Raw genomic sequence first — 23,064 nt, 5'->3', positions numbered from 1 at the left:
CAGAATACAAAAGGGTTAAATTTTAACTATATTTATTAATAACTACTATATCTTATCTTTGGCTTGGCTTCGCGGACGAAGATTTATGGAGGGGGTAAAAAGTCCACGTCAGCTGCAGGCTCGTTTGTGGCTGACAAGTCCGATGCGGGACAGGCAGACACGATTGGAGCGGTTGCAGGGGAAAATTGGTTGGTTGGGGTTGGGTGTTGGGTTTTTCCTCCTTTGCCTTTTGTCAGTGAGGTGGGCTCTGCGGTCTTCTTCAAAGGAGGTTCCTGCCCGCCAAACTGTGAGGCGCCAAGATGCACGGTTTGAGGCGTTATCAGCCCACTGGCGGTGGTCAATGTGGCAGGCACCAAGAGATTTCTTTAGGCAGTCCTTGTACCTTTTCTTTGGTGCACCTCTGTCACGGTGGCCAGTGGAGAGCTCGCCATATAACACGATCTTGGGAAGGTGATGGTCCTCCATTCTGGAGACGTGACCCATCCAGCGCAGCTGGATCTTCAGCAGCGTGGACTCGATGCTGTCGACCTCTGCCATCTCGAGTACTTCGACGTTAGGGATGTAAGCGCTCCAATGGATGTTGAGGATGGAGCGGAGACAACGCTGGTGGAAGCGTTCTAGGAGCCGTAGGTGGTGCCGGTAGAGGACCCATGATTCGGAGCCGAACAGGAGTGTGGGTATGACAACGGCTCTGTATACGCTTATCTTTGTGAGGTTTTTCAGTTGGTTGTTTTTCCAGACTCTTTTGTGTAGTCTTCCAAAGGCGCTATTTGCCTTGGCGAGTCTGTTGTCTATCTCATTGTCGATCCTTGCATCTGATGAAATGGTGCAGCCGAGATAGGTAAACTGGTTGACCGTTTTGAGTTTTGTGTGCCCGATGGAGATGTGGGGGGGCTGGTAATCATGGTGGGGAGCTGGCTGATGGAGGACCTCAGTTTTCTTCAGGCTGACTTCCAGGCCAAACATTTTGGCAGTTTCCGCAAAGCAGGACGTCAAGCGCTGAAGAGCTGGCTCTGAATGGGCAACTAAAGCGGCATTGTCTGCAAAGAGTAGTTCACGGACAAGTTTCTCTTGTGTCTTGGTGTGAGCTTGCAGGCGCCTCAGATTGAAGAGACTGCCATCCGTGCGGTACCGGATGTAAACAGCGTCTTCATTGTTGCATGAGTTTTTCAAGCTTTGTTGGGACCAAGGTAAACTGCCTCAGGATCTTCGTGATGCCACCATCATCACCCTGTACAAAAACAAAGGCGAGAAATCAGACTGCTCAAACTACAGGGGAATCACGTTGCTCTCCATTGCAGGCAAAATCTTCGCTAGGATTCTACTAAATAGAATAATACCTAGTGTCGCCGAGAATATTCTCCCAGAATCACAGTGCGGCTTTCGCGCAATCAGAGGAACTATTGACATGGTCTTTGCCCTCAGACAGCTCCAAGAAAAATGCAGAGAACAAAACGAAGGACTCTACATCACCTTTGTTGACCTCACCAAAGCCTTCGACACCGTGAGCAGGAAAGGGCTTTGGCAAATACTAGAGCGCATCGGATGTCCCCCAAAGTTCCTCAACATGATTATCCAACTGCACGAAAACCAACAAGATCGGGTCAGATACAGCAATGAGCTCTCTGAACCCTTCTCCATTAACAATGGCGTGAAGCAAGGCTGTGTTCTGGCACCAACCCTCTTTTCAATCTTCTTCAGCATGATGCTGAACCAAGCCATGAAACTACTATATTTACTAATAGTAAATATACAGATATATTTATAAAAAGCCTGGTCAAGTAAGCCAATCCAAAAATACAGTCCAAAAGGTCAGTCCATGGTCCATAACAACAAACAAAATACTGCACATGTTTGAAATCTGAACTAGGGCAGAAAGAACAAAAAAAAAATTCAGCCCTGTGAGCAATGTCTACCAGTCCAGAGGAAGGATTTTGATTGTCCATTTTCTTCACAGATGTTGCTTGACCCACCAAGTTGCTTCAGTAGCTCAAATAAACCACAAGATGTTAAGACTGTGCAGCTAAACACAGCTCGAACCATATCATCAAGTTTGCTGATGAAGTGACTGTGGTGGGCCTTATTGGTAATAATGAGGAGTCAGCGTACAGAGATGAGGTACAGTTGCTAACAGACTGGTGCAGAGCCAACAACTTGTATCTGAACATTAATAAATCAAAAGAGATGGTTGTTGATTTCAGGAGGGCCTGGGGGAACCACACTCCATTGATCTTTGATGGCTCAATCAAGAGAATCAAGTTCTTGGAGTGCACTTAGCCAAATTCTTGGAGTGCACTTAGCCGAGAATCTCACCTGGTCCCTTAACACATAGCCTTTACTTCCTTTAAAGGCTGAGGAAAGTTCATCTCCCAACCTCCAGCCTCACTACATTCTACAGAAGATGTATTGAGAATCCTGTGCAACTGCTTCACCACCTGGTTTGGATGCTGTACCTACTCAGACCGCAAGACCCTCCAGAAAATAGTTAAGTCAATGGAAAAGATCATTGGGGGCTCTTCCTACCATGAAGGACATCTACAACACTTGATGCAGGTAAAAGGCAGTAAATATTGTGAAGGACTCCACACATCCCTCATGTAAACTGTTCTTCCTTCTGCCATCTGGTAGGAGGAACCGTAGCATATAGGTCCTTACATCCAGATGGGGCAACAGTTTTTCCCCCCAAGTCATTAGGCTCCTGGATTCTCAGAACGTATGTGGATAGTGGACCCTGGACTTCTACTGTATACATCTTAATATCTGTAATATTTCAATGTGTTTAACTTTAATTTATATTGATGTAAATATGCTCCATGGTCCTGGAGAAACGCTATCTCTTCTTTACCGTGCAAACAGCTATCTCTTCTTTACCGTGCAAACATGGGGTATGATTGATAAAGATGACTTAACTTGGCAAAGGAGCAGAAATAGGCTATTCAATCTGTCTCGACAATCAATCATGAGCTAATTCATTTTTCCACTCAGCCCCACTTCTCCAGCCTTCTCCCCATAACCTGTGATGCCCTGGCTAATTAAGAATTTATCAAAATCTCCTTTAAGTGCACCCACATTACTTAGCCTTCAATATCGCCTGTGGCAACAAACTCCATTAATTCTTCACACTCTTGCTAAAGAAATTTCTCCAAATCTCTGTTCAAAGTTGATGCCCAATCCTGGAGTTGTACCCTCTTGTCTGAGGCTCTCCCACCATGGGAAACAACTTTTCTATATTTGTCCATGACTTCCCACATTTGAAATGTTTCAATGAGAAACCCCCTCATTCTCCTAAATTCCAATGAGTACAGGCCAAGGCCTGCCAAATTGTCCTCATAAAAGTTTTCATTTACAGAATCATCCTTGTGAACTTCCTCTGAACTCTCTCTCACATCAGCGCATCCTTTCTTAAACGAGGGGCTCAATACGGCTCATGAGGTCTTACCAGTGCCTTCCAAAGACTCAACATTGTTCTTGAAAAGAATGTCAGAATTTCATTTGTCTTCTTCACCACCCAAAAAAAAAGAGAAGCTGGAGGAACTCAGCAGGTCAGGTAGCATCTATGGGTAGCGTTTTGAGTCGAGATTCTTGTCCTGAAGTGTTTTTCTACCCATGGATCCTGTGTTACATGTTGAGTTCCTCCAGCAGTTAATTGTTTGCTCAAGTTTTAAAGCATCTGCATCTTCCATCTCTTTTACCATGCCTTCAGACTCATTACTTTGTACGTCTCATGCCACCTTCCTCCCTTGACCTTTATTTTTACCTCCCTCACTATCTTCTTTTCCTATCCTAGCTTAGTGTTACCCTTCATGTGAATTCTCCAAGTATAATTTTTCACTATTTATGGTTTCTACATTTGAGCCATTTAATTTTTTTATACGACTCAGATTTTACCATAATGTCCATAATTCCATTACTCTCAATGTTGACCCAAGGGCAGCATGGATCGTGTAGCGGTTAGCACAACCATGTTACAGAGCCAGTAACCAGGATTTGAATCCAGCTCTTTCTGCAAGAAGTTAGTACGTTCTCCCCGTGACCTGCATGGGTTTCCTCTGGGTGCTCTGTTTCCCCTGACTTTTCAAACATAGATTAATTGTAGGGTAATTGGGTGTAGTTGGTCAGCACGGGCTCATCAGCCAGAAGGACCAGTTATCACGCTGTATGTCTAAATAAAAATAAATAAATAAGTGGAAGAATAATCGGCTTAGAAGCTATGCTGCTAACTTAATCTCTTCTGAACATTTTAAATGACATAATTCCTGTTGTTTAGTAACCAAAGAACAATCTTGCCTTCCTTTTCTTTGGTCGTTTTTTTTTTACTTTTCATACCCAGATTTTAAGTAGATTCAACAGCTACATTTGAAATGTATGATTGCAAAAACATTTCATTAAAGGTTTAAATAATTAACTGAACTTCTTCAATATTAATTCAATATAAATTTATTTCTTTGAGTTCCCTTGTCTGGCTCGGAATATTACCATTACGCCATCACAAAGCTGTTTGTTCCCTTTAACCCATTTTCCTTCAGTCATTTCTTCAATGTAATCTTGAACATAATAGTTTATACTTTATTAATTCTCAATATGAAATCTATTGTCTCAATATTTATACAAAGATGCTTTTCTAACCTTTGTTTTAAATTCCTTACGTTTAATAAATTATGCTTCATTCTTAATATTTGACTGTTACCATGCCAGCGATCCGGGTTAAAATCCAGTGCCATCTATAAGGAGCTTTTACATTCTCCCCATGTCTGCGTGGGTTTCTTCCCAGTGCTCCTGTTTCCTCCCACCTTCCAAAACTGTATTTGGGTTGTAGGAGAATTTGGTGTAATTGGGGCAGCATAAGCTCAAGGGCCAGAAGGGCCTGTTATGTGCTAGATGACTACATTTAGCATTTATTTGTTTTTATTTCAAATTTTAATTCCTGTGAACCCTATCCTTCATCATTTTAAATGAAAACATTTAAATGTTAATTTATAAAGGGCTTCTCAAGCAAACTAACTGCATTTTTTCTTTTTTTTAATATAATTTTTATTTTTCACACTGTGAACCATATCAACCAAAATATGTACAGAGGTATCTCATTAAGTTTACACAGTGGTCTTTTCTCCCCCTTTCCCTCCCTCCCCTCTACACACCCCCCTCCAAAACCCATAAATATTCAACATACACAATACAATAAAACCATAAAACAATATTTTCACACAAAGGAAAATAAACAGAAAAATTAGTCATCTCTTTATTACACACTGAATCTAGTCATTTTCATTCTCATTTTAGGGGATGGAGGTCGTAGGCAAACTCTCTGATATGTTCCATGTATGGTTCCCAAATTTGTTCAAACATTGTGACTTTATTTTTTTAATTATGTTATTTTTTTCCAATGGAATACAGTTATTCATTTCCACGTACCATTGCTGAATACTCATGCTCTCTTCCATTTTCCAAGTTGACATTATACATTTTTTTTGATATCGCTAAAGCTATCATAATGAATTTTTTTGCACTTTGTCCAATTTGAGGCCTAATTCTCTATTTCTTATGTCCGTGAACTACTCTTTGCCGACGATGGTACAAGGACTGTTTAAAGAAATCTCTTGGTGCCTGCCACATTGACCACCGCCAGTGGGCTGATATCGCCTCCAACCGTGCATCTTGGCGCCTCACAGTTCGGCGGGGAACAACCTCCTTTGAAGAAGACCGCAGACCCCACCTCACTGACAAAAGACAAAGGAGGAAAAACCCAACACCCAACCCCAACCAACCAATTTTCCCTTGCATCCGCTGCAACTGTGCCTGCCTGTGACTTGTCAGTCACCAACGAGCCTGCAGCAGACATGGACATACCCCTCCATAAACCTTCGTCCGCGAAGCCAAGCCAAAGAAAAGAAAAAGAATGTTACTTAAAAGAAATATCTCCGATTTTTTTGGTATGTTATTTTTTGTAATTTTATTTATTATCTGATTTAATTCTTCTCAAATCGTATTTACTTTCGTACATGCCCAAGTTGCATGTAATGTTGTTCCCATTTCCTTCTTACAGCGAAATCATCTATCAAAGTTTTCAAAATATATTTCAACCCACTCATTACAAATGTGATTAAACCCTTGAAAAAATTCAGTCCATGTTGAATGACATGACTATAAACATTAATGGAATACATAACCAAATTAAAAGGAAGAAGCTACTAAATTTATTGAAGGAGGAAAAAATAGATGTAGCATTTGTGCAGGAAACGCATCTAATTGAAGTGGAACATAACAAACTAAAGAGTGTCTTGTAGGACAAGTAATGGCAGCATCCTATAATTCAAAAGCAGGAGGTATAGCCATACTAGTTAACAAAAATAAAAACTTTGTTATTTAATCTGCAAACCTACAAGCAAGATTATGGATGTTTCATATTTTGACTTCACTTCCTTTTTTTTCCATTTCATTCAGGAGTGAAAATGAGAAGAATGTTAAAATTGATTTATTTTATTGTAAGATTTATTATTGCATGTCTAATGACTGAATATTTGTACAGTTTTATCCAGAAACACAATGGCTTGTGAGACTTTTGCAGTTTATGAATGAACCATGGTGATGTCTTTCACTGTCACGACCAATTAACATATCTCCAGTGTATTTGTGCATCCTTTGACTCGAACAGATGTACTGGAATGATGTAATGAGCTAATGCGATTACAGTCATTACACAACTGTCTAACAATACATGTTGATCATATGAAGAGACTGACTGATGGGAAACCTGATCCTTATCACTGTTAGACTGGAATACATGTTGTCACTCTGTAATAGATGAGAAAAATATTTGCTCAATATAATTACCGTAATTGCTCACAGATAAACCCTGTTGCTTATTCTTTTTGCCATCTTGAGCCATGGCCATTTATCAGATCATGAACAGGTAAGTATATAAGAAATTGACATACAAACCATTGTTGAAAAATGCACTCGATTTATTTCGATGGATAGGCAACAATTCTGGACGTGGGATGTAGCTGTAGATTAATAAAAATACAGAAATGTTGGAGGAACTTAGCTGGTCTCTGTCGGACTCTGGCTTTACCCTACCCTCAATTTAGTCTATATGTCGTCTGAGTCCAGCATGCTCGTTGAATGAAGTGATAGGAGAAGATATTCGGTTCAACAATCAGTTTATTACACAGCCCAAGAATAAGGTTAACAGAGCTCTGGTTCAGTCGTTAGGTCATAGGTCACCTGCACAGTGAGCTATTCCCCAAGACTGACCTCTACTGTCCAGTCTCTACAGTTTATATAGCTCAACCTTATCATACAGAACAAAAGTTGGCTTCCTTTGCTAGATCTCATTATCATACAGAACAAAAGTTGGCTTTCTTTGCTAGATTTCTTGCATAAGATTTATCACAAGTAATTTCATGCTCTGCAGATATCTGGAGTGTAGAGCTCCCATCTTAATCCTCAAGGCTAGAATATCCTGTTGTTTTGATCAGAAATCAAATTCATACCCAGATATTTCTAATTATTTCTTTGTTCTCATTTGGCCATGTTCTTCTGTTCTACTCAACACCTCCTTCTGCCTTCTTACTGAGTTATTCCATTCTCTTTGTTTCTGACAGTCTCTGTCAGGATTCTCTTTGTTCTTGTCTGGCCATCGTGTCCTGTGCTCATCAACACCTCCTTTTGCCTTAACATTCCTACTAAATTGTTTCCTACCTATTCTCTCTTTTGTATTTTGGGAGCAGGCAATTCTAAACCTACTGTAATCAGCCCAGCCAACTTTGCTACATACTGTGGCTGCCCCTTACTTACATTACTCTTTCCCTTCACCATGAGATAAATATTAAATTGTTACATAGTACTGGATTCATGTATACAAACTGAATAGTACATAAGCATATATTCTACATATTTTATATGATTAATTAACCCCTATATTCCAACATCTCTCAGTGACCAGAGGAGGTAAAGATATATTGATATTTCAGGCCTGAGCCCTTCCTCAAGGTGGGAGGAAAATGCAGGCAAGAATGATTGGGAGGAGGGGAGTAAAGGCCAACAGGCAAAAAGTGTTAATTGGAGTAAAGCACAGAAGTCTGCAGACACTGTGATTGAAATTACAGCACAATGCTGGAGAAACTCAGCAGGTCATAGAGTGCACTTTATAGAGCAAAAATAAAGGTATATAACCAACATTTTGCACTTGAGGGCTTCATCAAGGTATGACAAAATGTAGGCAGGCACCTGAACAACCTGGTGAGGAAGGAGCACAATCCAACAGGCTGGAGGTAATAGGTGGTTAAGGGAGGGAGGGGATGCCAGGAAATAGGGGGTGGGGGTTGGGAGAAAGGATGGCTCTGTTAATGGAGAGGGAAGGGGATGGAGAGCTAGAGGAAAAAAAAAGTCAGTGATGAGGAAGAGAGGGAGAATGAGGAGTAGTCTAGCAGAAATAGAGAAGTCTATATTAATGCCATCCGGTTGAAGAGTGCCCAGGTGGAAAATTAGGTGTTGCTCTTCCAATTTATGGGTGGTCTTGGGCTGACAGTACATGAGGCCATGGATAGCCATGTCAGCATGAGAATGGGGTGCTAAATTGGAATTGTGGCCACTGGGAGATTCCTGTTACTGATGAGGTCAGAGCAAAACTGCCCATGATTATTAAGCAACACTTTTGGATTACTAGTTCAATAATATATCCACAATATTGCTGTTCTCTTTGCATTGTAGATAATGAATAAAGGTTTATGTTGTGTAAGATAACTGCAACCATAAACGAAAGCAAACAGAACTATTCCATTAACCACCTTAACAATTGTGCCACATTATCTGTCTTTGCACCTTGAGTTTATTTATTTTCCACCAGTGCAAGTTGGTTAATGATAAAACTGTAATTGAAAAATTCACATGGTAATCATTCCCATGAATGTAGATGATCATAAAAACATCTGGATTCCCAATTTTTTTTCGGGAAGGAAATCTAACATATGTTACTCCAGAACCATCACAATATGGTTGCCTCTAACTGCCCACTACAATGTTTTAGTAAGCAAACAGTTGCATCAAATTACTACTGCAAAATAAAAATAAAAACAGAAAAAAAATCCCAGAATGACGACCTGCCATGAACAAAGCATCCTATAAAATAATGGCATTCAAGTAGTTTGCCCTCTGTGACACCCACAATGTCAGATGTTAGTACTAGCCAAAACAGACACAAACTATAGTATTTGACCATATCTTGGCAGTAATATAAAAGGACCCGTGCTTCATATTTTGGTTTATCTCTTTTTAAGTGTTCCATTATGTCATCGTTCCATTTAAATTTTGCCAGGACCACTGTTTCACAGGTCATTGGAGCCATGACTGAAATATGAACCAAAAAACAGAATTCAAGTGAAAGAGTGTGTGACTGATTTTTACATCAATGCAGCATTTCACCTGCAGGATACTTGAAGATCTCTGCTAATACATCAGAGTAAATGAGCATCAATATGAAAAGAGTAAATGGCTGATGTCATATGTAATGATTATTGTGGTTATCAGAAGCCAGTCATCCCAATCCAAACACATCACTGAAGAGGTTCCTCGGCCAAACTGACTTCAGCTGTTTTTTCGTGACTTTCCCTCCATTATAAGGCCAGTAGTAGGGATACATTTAAACTTGATATATTGATAATACCAAGCAAACTCATCAAATCACATAACACCAGTGGAGAAATAGAAATGGTGTCATGGAGATGTAGAAGGCTGCAGATGTGAAGAGATCCTTTTGGCCCATCCGAACTTCACCATCTGTTTGAATGATCTATCCTTGCATCAGTTGCTCCTTTCCATTTTAGAACATATTCCCCAACTAGTTTCACAATTTTCACCTCATCAATGACCTCAAATCAATTTCCCCTGTTTAGCAATATTAATATCAATGGAAATAGCTTCTTATTTACTCATTTCTACCATGTAACACTTCCTCAGGAACTATCATTAGCTCTGAGAGCAAAATGCTTATTTTCATGTCCTGGCTGATTAACTTTTTGGGCTTTTTTAAAATAAATTTGATTTCATGTTTCTGGCTTTTGCAATGCTTTGCTTCTTATAATTTTAGGGCTTTGTCAGTTAGAGGGGCTTTAATTTAACTTAACCATTTCATTGGATGCAAGGATCAACAACGAGATAGACAACAGACTCGCCAAGGCAAATAGTGCCTTTGGAAGACTACACAAAAGAGTCTGGAAAAACAACCAACTGAAAAACCTCACAAAGATAACTGGTTCTAAATTTTGCCTGAACAACTCTAATCCTCATTAGGTGAAACTAAAAAGATGTGAATTAAATATTGACGAGTTTATATTCTGATTTTTTTTTTGTAGCACTCTTGAATGTAAATGTAAAGAGAAAGTGTTTCATTGATCAATACTTACCAATGTTTTGCTCTCTTTAAACTATCCATTGTATAAGGCAAAAGTACAATTAAAAAGATGTAGCAATACAATGGCTACAAATAAATCCCCTCATTCTAGAAGTAATTTCACTGTACCATACAATTACATTGTTAAGGTCATAAATGTGCTTTTGGACAATTTTACTAATCTCATGAAATATCTGTTGTGTTTTTGTAAACGCTGAATCTTAAATAATCCACCCAGTTCATTACTTTGCTTTCTAAAGGCTGGCAAATCCAAAATGTAATCAATTTAGAAATGTCGTGAAATAACACTGTGATTGACATGGATTTTAGGCAGGGAATAGAACGGCTATAATTGCAGCCTGCAATTTGCACTTACATTTTAAGTAAAGGCAAATCGATTCCCGGTGTAAATTAGAACAAAGCAAAAGTATAACCTTGACAATGTGAGACTGATTCTAGGAGACAATTTGGGCTTGAGATGAAAAATAAGTGCATGCATGTGTGAGGTCAGATTTATAATTTCCCATTGGGATATCCAAGAAACATTGTAAAAGCCTTTTATTCACCTGACATAGAAATTTCTAAATAAAAATAAAACACACATGGTCCACCTCGTCCTCCTTGAGTTAGTCATGTTTGATTCAAAGCTAATACACTTGAAGACTAACATGAGAATTCATGTCTATTAATTAGTTTGCAACAAATACAATCATGATCAGCAAATGGAACTAAAATGTAGCAATTACAGAGTCTTCACTCTTACAAGGACAGGATTGGCTGGTTGATGTTCAGGGTTTAGACGTTTCAAAATGGTAAAAAAGTGGGAGAAGTGGCATTACTAATCAGGGATATTATTACAGCTACAGATAGTATCATCTACTCCAGTGGTTCTCAACCTATATCTTTCCACTCACATGCCACTTTAAGCATTCCCTATGCCATAGCTGTTCTGTGATTAGTAAGGGATTGCTTAAGGATATATGTGGGTGGAAAGATAAAGTTTGAAAGCCACTGTTTTAATCACACCTAATTGACTCGATATGTGCACGGTTTCATAACTCCAAAGGAAATGGACCAATGACAATTTTTATCAAGCAAAATATTTCAGTAACAATTGGGTCTAGAGCAGTGATTCCCAACCTTCCCTTCCCACTTACATCCCACCTTAAGCAATCCCTTACTAATCACAGAGCACCGATGGCATAGGGATTACTTAAAGTGGTATGGGAGGAAAGAAAAAGGTTGAGAACCACTGATCTACTGAATCAGCAATCACTCAATTGGAATTATACGATAGGACTTACTATAGTATAGGAACAGATAAATGGCTGATTTTGGAAAGGTATAAAATATTAGGTTTATTGTCTTAGGTGATCTCAACTTCCCTAATATTAATGGGCACCTCCACAGTGCAAAAGGTTTAAATGGAGCAAAATTTGTTAGTAGTTATCCAAAAAGGATTCCTGATGCAGGATGTGGAGAGTCTGACCAGAAGGGAAGCCATGCTAGATCTAATACTGGGCAATGATCCTGGTCAGGTGACTGACCTCTCGGTGGGCAAGCACTTTGGCAATTATGACCACAATGCCCTGACCTTTAGAATAGTTGATTACAAGGATAGGAGCAGATGATTATGGGGAAGAGGGTGGGCAAGATTGTGAGTTGAAGTTTGAATTGGGAGGATGAAGACTTGACAAAGAGGATCATGGAGAGTAGCTGAGGTTGATCTCTTCCTTGCTCACAAACTGCTGACAAATAATTCACTTTAGATATAGTGGTTCTGTGGTTCCTTCTGATTGGAAGTTTCTGGAACCATCATCCCCCAGGTCTCTAGTTTTTCAATCCACAGGAGTGGAGTTACCTTTTGAGCATGAACTAGGTGTCCAATGCAAACTCGCCACAGTTAAACTGGGTTCAAAGTTGCACAAGTTTCTTATTTTAAAGATTTTAACACTTATTACAGTTTATGCAGTTCATCCCTGTTGTTAAAATACCTTTCAATTTTTTTTTCAGAAAATTAGTTTTATCTCTTCAAGCACAGGCCGTGCCATGTTCTGTTGCACTGAACAAAGTGAAACAGCCTGTCCAGGACTGCAATGTCTAATTTTTTTTTCACAATTTCAAGTGTAGTCATTTCTTTTCAAGTGAGAACATGTCCATTTTGCAAACTCTCCACTCTAATTGATTGCCACTAAGTTTATGAACCCTTAATCTACAACGTTGCAGAAACTGTCTCCTATTCATTGTCCCGGTAACATCCACACCCAACTCAGTCCATGTGCTTCGAAAATATGGGACCTACATTTTAAAGAAACTTTGGCCATTTCTAGATGCTTCTAACAATTTAACTAGATAAAAAGCACATTTAAGTTACAACCAGTCCCTAATAATTTGAATTTGTTTTGGCAATAGAAATGTTAATGATCCCATTACTATAAATAAGTCAGGTAAGCCTAAAGCAATGGGGATTAATAACTAAAATATTAATCAGCAAATCTAATTTTTTTTTCATTGAGCATTGCAACAGGCCCTTTTGGCCCTCAAGCCCAAGCCACCCAGTTACAGCCAATTGACCCACAGCCTGGTATATTTTGAAATAAACAAATCAGACATGATTTTCCTTTCATTTCAAATAAATATATGAAATATTGAAGGATTTCATTAACTTTCTTACAATCAACATTAAACTGATAATTCTCAGAATTTGAGCTGGCTCCTGTTTTATCGATCCAATCAGCTTTTCACATTTTCCAACACCATTTCTTTAACAAAATGGACAATGGACAATTAATTCTTAGGAAATATATCCAGCTATGAGATCTAATAGATCTAATTTTTGTTGTGTGTGTGAAACCAGTTTGATGGGTCCCAAGGGTAATGAGTCTGAATGCAGCTGATTGAACAGTAGTTTTTTAATTTACATGTGTAGGGGAGTCGCAGCACGAGTAAAAGACACACACATACTTGCCAGTTTAAATGTTACACTCGCAATCACTTGCAGGTAGAAGGCCTCACAATCAAGTTACAACATAGGTTATCCGCCATCCATTGATATTCCTGGCAGCCATGGCTCTCATCTAACTAAACTAGGGACACGAAGCATATGATACTACAGCTCCCAACCCTCTTTATGTGCACACCTTACTAATGATCCTCCAGCATCCCCAACCTGGAGTGGAGCTCGGGTTCATCGCAGAAGAGAAAGAGGAAGATGGCTCATATGTGGTGGGCCTTGTATTGCCATTAGCTGGAGAGCCTGGCCCAGCTATCGATGAGACAATTAAAGGGGTCAATGGCCAGGTGTGTGCTGACCTGTGGACGAGGCTTGACCTTGATTAGCAGGTGAGATGACTTCCAATTGGGTTCCAGATGGAGAGGTGACATGGCCCTCTGCAATCCACATCCCCACCAAGTTCCAGATGGAGGGGGGTCACACGACCCTCAATAATCCATACTACAATGTTCTGTCCAATGTTTGGTTTTCACAGTTTATGACAGTGTTTGTCTGTCAATATGTAAGTGCCACAGTATTTGTATTAACATTTACATGTAGAAATTGGTTTCCATAGTGCCTTAATTTTTTTGTTTGCTGACTGATTCAATTCAATGAAAAATAAAACAGAAAATTGAAGATTGTGCATTAGGTGCTCAAAGTCCATGACTTTCCATACACATGATGTGGAAATGTATGGCCAGCATATTTGATCTAATTGCAAATGTTTGTATGCTACTTTCAAGTATATACTTATAGTATATTTGTCCATGCCTGTCCATTGACAAACCATCTATAAATTGAGTCTGTGCAACACATGCTTGATAAATGGATTCTGCCAAGGCAAGTGCCAATCCTATGGCAGAAAACCCATCTCTTTGTCTCCTCTAGCTTCCTTATCCAACTGCTTCATTTTCCCTTTATGGAGCTCATGACTCTTGCTTACTGCAGTGAACTGGGGATTCACTGGTAGTGTGTTGTGCTGATGGCTGACCCCGCCTCCTAGCTCTGCCCCCGCCTCCTAGCTCTGACCCCGCCTCCTAGCTCTGCCCCCGCCTCCTAGCTCTGCCCCCTTCTGCTCACATATAACCCTGGTTTCCTGCTTAAACCCAGAACCATTCTGAAGACTACTGTGAGACCCTACCCTCACTTATAAGCTAATAAAATAGTAGCGCGAATAAAAGCTCTCACGACTGGAGGGAGAACTAATGCTTTTATTAGCTTACAAATGAGGGTGTGTTCTGCAGCTAGGCAGGTCCTCAAACAAAGCATTTAACATTAATCCCTGCTAGGATTGAGTAATATGCCTAAGTAGGCTATTTTCATATTGTAAGTAAGGGATTAGATATGAAGGTCTGTAATGTTTTGTGGAATGTAATGCTGTGGAATTATGACCATATACAGATTGAATCGAGCTAATGGAAATTAGGCAGAACACTTTCTGCTGTGAATCTTCCTTGCACATCCCAAAAAAACTCCTTCAAATTTGCTTCAAAAGATGTTATTTCCCATCCAGAGAAATCAGTACATCTTGTTACGAAGACATAACCAGGAAAGCCTGTAGACAATACACAAAAGTGCTGAAGAGTGTGACCTACCGAGTTTCTCCAGGACTTTTGTGTATTGTTCTGTAATACAGGACTCCTGAACCCACTGTGTTTTATGATGGATAGAGACTCAACTCAGGTAAGTTTCATTAATTGCCATCTCTTGGATCACCCCCACACAACCCGATTTCCTAAAACTGCCCAATCATACTGCATGAAAGAACTGGCCAATCTACTGGCTTTGCTGAAGTGATACCCAGCATATCAGGTGAGAGCCGATACGAGAACATTGAGGATGTTTAATTAGATTTCTGTAACAATGCAGTTATTCATTCTCCTCAGCAGGTGGTGGTACAAAACAAATTTCTAATCATTTTGTCCATTCTTCAGTAAATCACTTAACTTCCCTTTAAGAGTGATGTTCATCAAGTAATTTGCTGGTTATAAAGTCCTGAAAAGGTATTTTGCATTGTAAAACAATTTTGAGTGCTTCTGGAAAATTATTTGATGGCAGTAGCTCTTTGAAAATCCACACTAGTTTCTCATGCATTCCAGTTCCTTATGGGTACTGCTTATTTTTAGGACAGACCGGATTACATGTTTGTACGTCAATAATCTGCATCAAGGACTAGTGTGATACATGTGCAGAAACTTCTCAATAAAGCAAAAGTTTTGTAGATTATTTTTATTTTGAAACTAATCTTTTGGAGCACTGGAGAGAAATTTGCCCGAATTTGGCAAAGCACCCAATATAATTACATTTTATATAATTCTCAGATTGCATTGCTGAAGGAGGCAAAATAACTGGCTATCGAGAAACTAGCCCTAGTAGAAGAAGCATTGTCAACTTAGCTTAGAGATAAGCCATTCTTCTAAATGATGTCCTCTAATGAATACTTAAAATCTTTTTTTGACATTATTGAATCTGACAAGATCATTGAAATAAACAGATAAAAGAGGTAGTTGCCGACCAGTCAAATGTTCCTCATGATTGTTAGATCTCATTTTCCCTGAGTTCTGTTCCTTAAATACACTTTGACTCAAATCTGTGTCTGACATCACTTTTTCTTTCAAAGTATATGGTATGTGCTGCTGAGAGACACAATGCATGTTTTCTGCTTAGAATATTGCACTAGACACTGATGCAATTCAGTAAGTATCTAACTATATATAAAATTCCTGCAAAAGGATAACAGTAACTTTAGATCAAAGAACATTATAAGAGAGTACAGGCCCTTTGATGTTATGCCGACCTATATATTCCTACCAAAAAAAACTAAATCTTTCCTACCTCATAACCTCCTTTTTCTTTAATCCTGCCTAAGAAACTCTTAAATGTTCCTAATGTTTTATCTCACCATCATCCCCGCCAAGGCATTCAAGGCACCCTGAGTAAAAACTTAGCCTTAAACATACCTCCTGTCACTTTGTTCAGATGTTCTCTGGTGTTTGCAATTCCTGCCTTGGGAAAAAGACACTGGCACTCCACCTTATCTATGCTTCTCACAATCTTGTAGACCTCTATTATGTCTCCTTTTGTCCTTCTTTGCTCCAAAGAGAAAAGTCCTAGCTCTGCCAACCTTGCTTATAAGACTTGTTTCCCAATCCAGGCAACATCCACGTAAATCTCCTCTGCACCCTCTCTAAAGCTTCCACACCCTTCCTGTAATGAAATGACCAAAATTGAACAAAATATTCTAAGTGTGGTCTCACTAGAAATGTGCAGAATTGTAACATGATCTGTCAACTCTTTTTTCTGAATATTTTATTTTTGATTTTCAAGGACTCATACAAATCCAAACAAACAACACAATCTCTTTCAACAATATTACATACAGAGTCTATTTTTAACCTCCCTCCAATATCCTAATAAAACAAAGAAAATGTTATATAAATTAAACAAATAAAAAGAACCAAATATTGGTAAACTCACAAACCCTTAACGGAACTTAAGAAAAACCCAAAGAAACCCAAAATAAGAAAAGATAAGGAACAAAATAGAAGAGCACATCATCTGCGCCATGACCCACTTCATTGATCTCAATAATTTCACTACTGCCACAGATTGTTGTGTTTCCTTTATAATTATATCTGCGTACCAATGTGTTGCAGATAGGGTTGCCACACACTAACAAATGTATCATATTTCCTCCTTAAATTATATGTGCTTTTCTCCAGGGGAATACAACTCTGCATTTCCATATTCCATCGTATACTGTTTAGTTGGGATCTGTACAGTTTAAAACTCATGTCCATAATATTTCCCAGAAGGTACAATTCTGGATCCTGTGGAAAATCCACCTTTGTAATTTTTTTCAGAATGTCCCCAGGTCCTCTCAGAAGGATCTCACCTTTGAATGGATAAAGGGTCCCAATCTCCACACCACACCTAAAGCACCTTTCCGAAATTACTGATTTAGATTTATGTAATTTTTGGTTTGGTTTTTCTCTTGACCCAGAAGTTTATAGCCAGATGAGCAATTTTATTAAAATGGAAAGATGATTCTTCACCTACCCATACACAATGGATATATGATGTGGTGTCTTATTTAAATTTGGAGAAAACAGACAACATTAAAGATAGAAAGTTTCAATTTATAAAGAAGTAGGTCCAGTCATAGAATTTTATTATGATAGGTAGTACAGTATTTTTGAATGCTCTGGAGATTCTCCATCTGATGTCTGGATATGGTGGTCGCCATTGAATGTACAATTTCCTTTTAGGTAACCTTAATTAGAGGGAGGGGGTAGATTAGATGTAGTTTTTTTTAGGTTTTTGTTTTGTTTTTAAAATTTTTTATTATCATTTAACTTGGCAAATATGGGTTTAACTTAGTTATTATAGATCAATTTAAAGCAGGGGCAGAGGAGGGTTAGGGTGGGGTGAAGGGTGTGAACAGATTAGAGGAACATGAAAAGGCAGAGTTTAAATTTGGAGAGAGAATTTAAATTAAAAGCACGAGGGAATCAGAAGTTAATATCAAACAGAAAAACTAAACATCAAACTGAATTATTCAAACAAAGAGGAAGAAACCAGAGTGTATCTTTGTAAAATTCCAAGGGGTAGGAAACTAGGGTGACTCGATCCTTACAGAAATCAAGGTGGAACTCAGCCAGTCTTGCAGTTAAATATATATTCCCGACATTTTGGGCCTGAGCCCTAACTTCAAGGTATAAGAAAAAAAGCAAGCATGCATCTTAATTAAAGATGAGAAAGAAAGGGGGAAGAATGACCTCCTTCAAACAATGTGGCTTTCCCTCTACCACCATCAACTTGGCTCTCATTTGCATATCCTTTAATACTTGTACATCTGCTTTGGCTCCATCAACCCCCACATGCAAAAATAACAGGAATTCTCTTTGTCCTCACCTACTACCCCACTAGCCTCTGTGTCCAACATGTCCTCCTCCACCATTTCCACTACCTATTAAGTGATCCCACCATATTTCCTGCTCCTTCTCTCTCTGCCTTCCACAGATACCACTCTCCATGACTCCCTTGTCCACTCCTCCTTCCCCAGTAATCGTCTCCTTGGCATCTACCCCCGTGACTGTAGGAGTTGCTCCACTTGTGTCCACTTCTCCTCCTTCACTACCATTCAGGGCCCCAAACAGTCCTCTCAAGTAAAGCAACATTTTACTCGTGAATCTGCAAGGGTTATCTACTGCATTTTGTGCTCCCTCTGTGATCTCCTCTACATTGGATAGACTGGGTTCAGACTGGAAGTTTGCTTCATTGAGCATATTGCCCACCATAACAGCACGATTCCCCATTCCATTCCCTTGCTGACATGTCTGTTCATGGTTTCATGCACTGCCAGACTGAGGACTCAACAAATTGGAGGAACAACACCTCATCTTCCATCTGGGTAACCACCATGTGGATAGCATTAATATTGACTCTCCAGTTTACATTTAGAAGCCCCTTTCTTCCCCATTTCCTTCCTTTTAGTTCTCTCTCTCTCTCTCTCTCTCTCTCTCTCTCTCTCTCTCTCTCTCTCTCCCCCCCCCCCCCCCCCCACACCTTTTCCCTTGACTCCTTGCATAGAGCTATAGTAAATTTGAACCTTTATATCCATTTAAAACCTTTTGGCTGTTGGTCTTGACTCATCCCCTCCCATTCTTCTCCTTTCTCTCGTGTCTTTAATTAACATGCCTGCCTGCTTTTTGCTTATACCTTGAAGCAGGGCTCCGGCCTGAAGCGTCAGTAATAAAGCTTTACCTTCTATGACTGCTGCGAGACCGGCTGAGTTCCTCCAGCTTCTCTGTGTGCTCTTTGCTACAATCTCAGCATCGGCAGACTTGTGTGTTTCACTCCTTTACAAGTTGTATCTCGAGTCACTGGCAATTTAAACAGGAGAGCAAGTTCCCAAGGTTGTCCAGCTCAGAATCAGAATCAATTGTCATGAACAAGTCATGAAATTTGGTGTTTTGTGGCAGCATCACAGGGCAAACATTCATATTATGAACCATCTTACAACACTAATATATATGAAAAAATAAAAGAAGTACTGCACATAAAGTAAGGCCGTGTCTTTGGTTCATTGATCATTCATGAATCTGATGGCAGTGGGGAAGAAGCGGTCCCTGTGGCACTGAGTGCTCAACTTTAGGCTCCTGTTACTCCTTCCAGATGGTAGCAGAGGGAAGAGATCGTGGCCTGGGTGGCAGATGGGTTTTAAGCATAGAGGCTGCTTTATGAAGACACTGTCTCATGTAGATGTCCTCGATGGAGTGAAGTCTGGTGCCTGTGATGTCGCAGGCTGAGTAAATAACCCTCCTGAGATTTGGCACCTCCATACCAGACAAAATGCTCTCCATGCTAGACCTGTAGATGTTTACGAGAGTCTTCGGTGACATACCAAATCTCCTCAAATACTTCACAAAGTATAGCTACTGGTGAGCCTTCTTCATGATTGCACCAACATGGAGGCACCAGGACAGATCCTCAGAGATGTTGACACCCAGGAATTTGTAGTTCTTGACTCTCTTCACTACTGAGCCCTTGATGAGGATTGTGTCGTGTTCCCCTGACTCCCTCCTGAAGCTCACAATGATCTCCTTGGTTTTGCTAACGTTGAGCACAAGGTTGTTGATATGACACCACTCAAAGAGCTGATCTATCTCCCTCCTGTATGCTTCTTCATTGCTGTTGCTCAATTCCTCAATACATTGTAATGACTTTGGCCAGAGAAATTAGATCCTGATGTTTTTGTAACAAGTAAAGTGCTTAGCAGTGTGTTGATTGCATAATATGAGGTAATTATCTATATGTAAACGTTTTTTCTTCAAAATACTGCGACTGGCACTCACTTTTCTCCTAACACTGGTAAAATACAAAATCCTGCAGTATCCTGGGTTAGTAAGATATTTACCTGATAATTTATTTTGATTCATAGTTTCTGCCTGTGATAGCTATCCCAGGTTGGCTGATAGTGTACTCAGTACTCAGGAATTCTTATTTATGCAAAACCCTAATTTAATGGTAAGTACTGTATGTTAATTTCTGTGAATATCAGCAAAACAAAACCTTGGATTACACCAATAAAATTCTTCTGAATTGAAATTGTCGGCCATGAGGAAGCATAGAGGAAGGAGAAAAATCAGCTAGTTTAGAGGTGTCACTACTACCTTAGCAAAACTAAAGAGCTTATTGTGGTCCTCAGGAGATGGGAATCAGGAGAACATAAACCAGTCCTCATCAAGGGGTCAGCAGAGGAAAGGGTTAAGAACTTCAAATTCCTGGGTGTCAACATCTCTGAGGATCTGTCCTGGGGCCTCCATGCTGATGCAATCATGAAGAAGGCTTCTTAGCAGCTATTCTTCATGAGGAGTTTGAGATTTGGTATGTCACCAAAGACTCTTGCAAATTTCTATAGGTGTACTTTGGAGAGCATTTTGACCGGTTACATCACTGTCTGATATGGAGGTGCCAATGCACAGATCAGGAGAAGACTACAGAGAGTTGTGAACTCAGCCATCTCCATCATGGTCAACAGTCTTCACTCTGTCTACAAGAGGCCTCTTTCCTCAATGACTCTCACCACTCAGATCATGGCCCCTTCACACTGCTACCATCAGGAAGGAAGTACAGGAGCGTGAAGATGAATACCAAGCATCACAGAGTCATCTTCTTCCATGCCATCAGGTTTATGAATAGACTGAACCACAGACACTATTTTACTTTCTCTTCTTTGTAGACTTATTTATTTTTAAATGTAAATTATAGCAATATGTGCACATCAAGCTACAGCCAAATAACAAATTTTATACTTCACAATAATATTTGTGCCCAAAGTAACTGATAATATCAGGTGCTTTGAGTGATAGAAAAGTTGACCATCACTTCAGAAAATAATACCATCAAAATAATTCAAAATAAAATCCAGAAGCAAACAGAAGTGAAAGTGCAGTGTGATATTGTGGTGGTCCACCACTGGCCTACTGCAGGAGGCAACCTCTGTACCTGCAGAAGAGCATGGGGACAAGACAACACCTGGCTGGCTGTCAATCAGCCGACCTGAATAGACCAAGCCCCACCTGGTCGGGTGTCAATCACCCTCCGGGATATAAGCCTGAGCCGGCCCTTCGAAGACACTCTCAGAGTTTACAGCAGCTCTCCTCACACCTGGCTCTGTGGAAGTTCATGTCGAATAAAGCATGTTGTACAGACTTTAGGTTTTGTGTGTTTGCTTCTGTCCGATAGCACACCACAGACATACAAAATTAACATATCAACTATTTGAAAGCAAGTAAAAGGCAAAATGAATCTTTTCAATTCTTTTGAATAATTGCTAAGAGCTTCTGGAGTTCTTTTTGCAATTCGTATTCACATTCCACATGAATGAAGATGACTAGATACAGAAGGCCACAGGATTACTTTTGAATTATATGCCTCTCCTATCTTCAATATTTCATTTCAAATTTTCTTTATCAAAACTCAAATCAAATATAGAGGAAAGCCATTGCTTCCTGATATCAGGCAGAGGGCATCCACAGATTTGATCCACTGACTGATGAATTTATCCTGAAGTTTTCTGATCATATAAATATTTTATAATATATGCAATTACCATCTCTTCAAAGCATTTTATTTGTATAATTTTAAGAGCAAACAAGTACAGTAAAAGCTCTGGTACCCAGAATTCAAGGAACTGGCAGCTTCAAGCAACCAGCAAAAAAAAAGTCGCAGAAAATAAATAGGTAAAAAATACAAAAGTTTAAAATACACGCACCTAACCGTTTGTTCACCAACCACACATTCGGAATAATAAATTTGGTGCAGAATAATTGAGCACTACTTTAAATAAATATCAAAATATTATGATGTGAAGCACTGCATTTCTGTCTTGTATTCTGAGGGAAGATATTTTTTTCTCTTCAAGTAAGATGATATCTCTCATGAACAAAATGTTAACTTAATGTTTAAAATATCCTTAGATAACATAAAGAAATTAAGACAAGCAAAGGGGGAAGTGAAAACCTCACACTGCTGGAAAAAAAAACTGTGCCTATTAAATGTTTTGTTTAATTGATTTCTGCACTTCATGCCTATCATTACTTTTAATATCACTTCTGCTTTTGCTGGCCCTGTGCACCCCGTAATGTGCATGTGTATGCACACTTCTGTGTATGCATGTGTCTACATACATGCATGTAACACTTGTGTTTTATTCCCTCTCTTCTGAAGAGTTTTCAGAAATTTCTAGATTTCCAGCAATTTCAGTTTTGTTCTTAATTTTAATCCTCAAAACTTATGTTGTCAAACTGGCAGTTTCAGCAAAAGCTTATGTCAGTGTCTGAGTAAGAATTAAGCCATTCTCTTGCAGTCTGAGCCTAAATCTATCTGACAATAGATTATAGTATTAGGTCATTTAATTTTAGGAGACCTTTAGTACATCTGTATTCATGTTCAACCATACAGCAATATTTGTCTTTTAAGATTAATTCATTGCCAGATCATTCAAAAGCGTGACAAATAATTGACACACCTTAATTCCTGGCTCCTGCACAATTCTTAAATTGAAAGGAACCATAATTGGCTTGGGGCTTTACAATGAACACTGAGCCACATTGTTTCTACAAATGAATTGATAAAGGAATAATTAGTGTAATTTAAACAAATACAAGATAAA

The 23,064-nt window shown here is 39.3% G+C and overlaps 1 protein-coding gene across 1 annotated transcript in view; it reads left to right on the top strand.

Moving 5' to 3' along the window:
* The window catches only part of inavab (innate immunity activator b), a 243,332-nt gene that overhangs the window by 55,627 nt on the left and 164,641 nt on the right, over positions 1-23,064 (top strand). The gene's annotated exons all lie outside the window — the stretch shown is intronic.

Source organism: Narcine bancroftii, chromosome 5 (assembly GCF_036971445.1).
Source record: "Narcine bancroftii isolate sNarBan1 chromosome 5, sNarBan1.hap1, whole genome shotgun sequence".
Lineage (NCBI taxonomy): Eukaryota > Metazoa > Chordata > Chondrichthyes > Torpediniformes > Narcinidae > Narcine > Narcine bancroftii.
The sequence above is the reverse complement of the archived record's forward strand: the minus strand, read 5'-3'. Positions and strand labels throughout refer to the sequence as shown.